This window comes from Dreissena polymorpha, chromosome 12, assembly GCF_020536995.1.
Source record: "Dreissena polymorpha isolate Duluth1 chromosome 12, UMN_Dpol_1.0, whole genome shotgun sequence".
NCBI lineage: Eukaryota > Metazoa > Mollusca > Bivalvia > Myida > Dreissenidae > Dreissena > Dreissena polymorpha.
The window spans coordinates 48,118,403-48,124,536 of NC_068366.1; positions in this window are offsets into that span (position 1 = coordinate 48,118,403).

A 6,134-nucleotide genomic window follows, 5' to 3' on the forward strand; every position below is an offset into this window, starting at 1 on the left:
TTCGCCTGTTGTGGAAAAACATTTTACACAAAACAGGCGTTCAACAGACACATGTGTGTATTTTGTTTTTAGTACAATGCTAGGTTCTGTCGGTTTAAAAATCAAAATACAATTCAACATAGGTCACTGCATTCTGAGCGAAAGTATGTTTTTTATGACCTAGTTGCAAAGCCCTATTTAAAATATTTTGTATGGTGTTTTCGAAATAAGCCGGCTTAAAAATAACAAGTAATTACTAGTGTGGTGCATATTGGTGTGTTCATTATAGTGTATAGTTTTTAACGACAATAATGGTTCAGATAAATGTCAATGCAAATTGTCACTGAACAATTGGAATTAATATTTACACCGCATAAATCCAGAATGTACGCGTACCGATACTTCACGTATGTAATTGGTCCCTTACAAATGTTTTTAATGCGTATTTTGGATTTTGAAATGCGTAAATACGCGTTTACGCGCCTTGTCTGGAGCGCTTCTGACGACCATCATTTTGATAAGTTCCATATTATTATGGATAATATTCTGTGTTTATTTTTCTGTATTGAATGATAATTTAGCAGTTCCAATTTTTGTTGTTGATTAGATGCAGCATTCATGGTGTTTAAAAGCCGTTCCCCTGTGAACAATGCGGCAAAAAGTTTTCAACGAAAGATGACCTGAATCGTCACGTCCGGAGGGAGATAGCTGCAAAGCAATTTACCTGTTCAATTTGCAATGCAAAACTCCGAAAGAAAATTGACCTTCAGGCCCACCTTGACACTCACAATGGAGAGAAAAACTTTGCTTGTGATATGTGTGAAAAGAGGTACAGGCACCGCAGAAGTCTATCAAAGCACAGATCTGCAAAGCACCGTGCCTAGTCATCTGTTATATGACGATGATATGACCAAGAATTATTTTTAATTCTTACCAATGTGCCTTGGTTATTTTTTGTATAAGTGAAAATACAGGCTGCCATACAATAATATAATGTTATTAATTAGTTGAATTCATATTGGCTTTGTTATTGAGCTGAAGACAGCCGTATTGGCCCGAGGCCGCAGGCCGAAGAACAATACGGCTGTCTGAAGCTCAATAACAAGGCCCATATGAATTCAACTTATTATTGACAATTTTATTAATTAACTTTATAATGTTATTTAGCAAGAAAAGGAACACAATTTGACAGGTCGCGAAACTATGCAAAATTTACCTGAATAACATTCCAGCCACACTGGATCCACTACCGTTGTTTTTAATACAACTCAGAAAGACAATAAGGATTGAAAACTTACTTATTGCCATGTGGAATTGCATTTGTAATGTGTAAATTAATTTGAATTAAGTTTTGCTTTCGATTCTCATTGTAGCTTGAAAATGTCCAAAGTTGTTATTTATGTAAGCTCAGATATTGAACCTTACTGTTATGGTTACACTGCACTGTTGTTATTGTCAAAAAAGGGAGCTGAATATATTAGGGGCTCAGTGCTTTAAGTTTATATTTAAAGATTTAAACTTTTGCACCAAAACTAAGCATAGAACTTCAAAGTGGCGTCCAAAATTGTCGAAATTTTAGATTTTCATGTAAGGCCGAGTTTTTCCTGGTTTCTGATTTGCTGAATCTAATATTGGCCGACCTTTTTCCGTATTGGCCGTGTTTTTTTCCATATTGGCCGCCTTAATCTCGTATAAGGCGAGTTTCGAGATTTATTGGCGAGGCACAACTTGTATTGGGGGAACAAATTCAACACATTCTCGTCTAATATTATAAAGTTAATTAATAAAATATAGTATTGCGCGTGATTTAGCATCTTACACATTGTGTTTCATATCGTTTATCTTGTGTTGTTTTGTTTAATATTCCTGTTTTTATATGATTATTGTTGTAATGTTTATTATTTTGATTTAAATTGATTATGATAATGGTTGATCTCATACGAATTATTGTGTTCATTATTGGTCATCTGTGATTACTGTTGATCTCGGCCGATTTATTGTGATGTACATGTATATTGATTATCCGTGATTATTGTTGATCTTATCAAAATCAATATTGATTGTCTGTGATTATTGTTGATCTCAACCGATTAATTGTGATTTATTTTATCTGTGATTATTGTTGATCTTATCAAAATTATTGTTATTAATGTTGATTATCTGTGATTATTGTTGATCTCACCATATCCGTTGGAATATACATTTGAGCCGCGCTCTGTGAAAAGGGGGGTTTAATGCATGTGCGTAAAGTGCTGTCCACACATGGGGAAGGCACTTTCCGCCTTTATGATATTTTTTGTTAATCTTTTCTGAGCAAAAATCGAGTTTGTCGGGAAGTGTCGTCCCTGATTAGCCTGTGTGGAATGCACAGGCTAATATGTGACGACACTTTACGCTTTAAACCCCCTTTTCACAGAGCGAGGCTCATTTGTAATCAGCGATAACAAATGAGTCAATATTTCGAATCGATATGATTAAAATATATTTTCGGTGATTCATCTTTGTCTCATTGGAATCATTGTGCGAATTGTCAACAATTACATTTAAATCTGTAATTCCTTCTCAAGTTGCACATAGGCCAGTTTTATGTTTTGCGTATAAGCTAATCGTTTCTTTTAGAATTGTGGCTGTCGATCTGATGATGACGTGTATTATTGCGATACGGGATATTCTTTGCAGCAATAAAACAATTAATCTGCATATTTTTGGTTTGTTTTGTTGATAAAGACACTGATCTTGTTTGCGTTCAACCGCTGGGATTTTCATTATTTTTACAGTATAATCAGACTTATCTCGGTGAAGTGTACTTTGTCATGGATGTAGTATGCCTTCAGCTATATTATAAGTATTATCTCCAACAATCATATTGTAAGAATGTCAGGTTTCTCACTTTACACATAAAGACATAATATTGTATGACCAATATGAAGACACTCGTGATTTGCAAGGCGCCCATGTAAAGGTCAATAGTTATTATTATAGTTACAGTTCCGGATCAATAGATAATGGTTTACACCTAAAATGAAAACTGTATGTCTTGCAAAATTAGAGGAATTCATTGGTTTATTTGTTTCATGATACCCCCTCTTCTTGTAGGTACACATAATTTATCCTTATGAAACTAAAAGAGATATACTATTTTTTTTAATTTACAAGATACAAGATACATGGCATTATTTTAGAAACTGTAATTTAAAAACTTGAAACAAATAACAGCAAACAATATAAAGTTAGATCTAATATGTCTGTTGTTGTTTCAAATCCCCCAAAAAGCTTGAATATACCGGTAGGCCTCGTTATAAATTTTCAAGTGGAGATAAATCCATCACAATCAATTTGAAGAAAGTTAACAGTGTTAAATGAAGTTTTGAATGTAAGGATAACTTTTCAACAACAACGTCCACCATTTCTTTAATTCCTTTGCGATGTTATTTGCTACATTAGGGTTGGTAAGTCTGTTTGATTCATAATCATTTTCCGTTTGTGTGCAATTTTCAACGGTAACATTCTGTGTTTGTGTTGCATTTGTTTTTGTCTCACGCTCCTCTGTATTGCAGGGATATGCGACGTTTTCTTTATTACTGTATGTATCTGTGAAACTGCACTTTTTGTTGATCTCTTCTTTGTCAAAAATATCATTCATTGGATTTGGCGCGTTGTCACTTTGTATTTGAGAGTTCATATCAATAACCCAGTTAGTATCGCGAGTATCACTGTCTTTAAATAATTGTCGGTGCGAGTTTCTTTTTGCTTTATGCAAAGGGGATCGAAAGGCTTGCTGAATTGGTGTTAATTTCCGTTTCATTGCTGTTCGAAACGGTGACGTTGTTGGCGGTAGGAATCCAGAAGTTTGATGCAATCCAGTCCTTCGTTTGATCCGCCCGAGTTGAGACTTTTTTCGTGTCATTCTGAAAAAGGAACATGATATCATAGGAATGAGTACAGCATTCAAAATGGAAACAAACAAAATGGTATTCAATATTCAATCAACCGGTGTATACCACTATCTTATACGGAATCCGGATAGTGCCATATATAATCTCGCCCTTCTTTCATCAAGGGAACACACGAATCGATACACGATATTTTGCGCGAAAGTCGCGGCGACGCACGATTTTTTGCGCAAGAGTCGCGGCGACGCACGATATTTTGCGCGATACACGAAGCGACGCGCGAGAATGTACCACGAAATATCGCCCTTGTGTAGGTAGCCCAAAAGGCGATATATTGTGTTAAATATATCGTGCGACGTCGCTACTGTCGCGCAAAATATCGTGCGTCGCTTCGTGTTTCGTGCGTCGCCTTTGATGAAAAAAGGGCGAGATTATAGATGTTACTATCTGGATTCCGTAATCTTAACCAACCTGCGTTTGCCATAATCCAGCTTCAGAAACTGCGTTTTCTCAACCAACCCGCGTTTGTATATTTTTGAAATAGCAAGAACTGACCAAATTAAATATTACAACAACAACTTTTATCTCAAATACAATAAATAAACAAAAAATAAGCATCGTGTGCTCTCATTTTTCTAGCAATATGATTTATTCGTGAATGGAAAGAGAAAAAATATTTAATCAAACTGCGTTTGCATCGAAAATCTAAATTTTGTGTCGAAGTGTTCTCAAAAACTGCAAAGCTTCGAAACAATTGCAATGCGTCTTAATATGCAAAAAGGTATGAAGCATGTCATAAGCTTTGTATTGTCCAGGGGTCCGTCTTATCAAAGATCGTACTACAATGTTAACTTACGATTGAACTTTGTAATTTAAAAATATAAGTGATTATAATTTGTATGTTTCAAATAAAATGGATAGTTGACAGCTTCTTTAGAAATGAATGGGCATGTTCAACAAAAATAATTATAAATGCGACGGTTACGTATATATGGCGCTTCGAAAATTGCATCGAAAGGTGAGAATGTCGTACGATGTTTGATAAGACGGGCCCCAGAAATTTTCACATATTCTTTATAAAAAGATGAAAATTACCTGACGGAGCGGGATGCCTGATGCAATTCAACAACCTGCGTTGACTTTTGTGGTAACGTGACAAAAGTTGTTCATCCCCGGTGTTACTTATATACACACATATATGCGTTTTAATTTAGAAGCTCAAACACACATTTACTTAATAAATTGAAATTACACTTCTTTTGCAAATATTCCAAAATCTGGTAAATTATTATTAGGTACGCTTACAATGTTTGACGCAAAAGCGAAGATGCAAACTGTACAAAGCAGGTATTTATTTTCCAATTTGATTACATCGATCCACAAAGACACTAATTAATTACTTAAACAACTCCTATCTCAAAGGCAACATTTCATCTATCACGTCTTCAGTTAATTCCAGTATTCTTTGTCTTAAGAACATCAATTATTCAAAGGACTGCAATTTTGTCGACAGATAGTAATCACTTTGTAGAATTATTTCCTCTAGTAATTGTTCTTTTCCTGAATTTGTGCGGTGCCTTGGATATAATATGTGTTTTTTAGAGGATTTGTTTGTATACATTTTCTTGCTAAAAATCACATAACACCGTATGAATTATTATCCACATTTATATATGCAATATATGATGTTCTATCACTCGAAGAAATAAGAGCACATTGCTTTGCGAAATGCCGGGCTGCATGCTCGTCTGTCTGTCAGTCAGATATTAAATGTGCTTGCTTTGATGATCATGTTACGGTAAATATAGCAATCCAGTGTATACTAGTAATAAATAATCTCACTGTTAAAAACTGATATTCGTGTTATAAAATGAAACCAATCAAATTATCAAAGACAACATATCATATTTGTGCAATAAACACTAACTCTTCTTAGCTGTCAAATTATTCACAACAGAAGCGTGTTAAAGAATATTTATTTGACGAATGTAAAGTCAAATACTCTCAACAACCTCATAATCTAAATCATCGCCTCTCACAGCATGGGCACGTCGACAACACAGAACATGTTTACATTATTTATCAGGCCCATGAAATTCATAAATCTCGGGCTTCTTCAATAATTCGTTCAATGATAATCGTACACGAGACGATGTTGGTTTCATTTTATTAACTCTTATTTCCGATTTCTGTAAAAATGATATTAAACATCATTTCGTAAAACAGCAATTATTTTCATGACTTTAACGGTCCTTTTGTTGT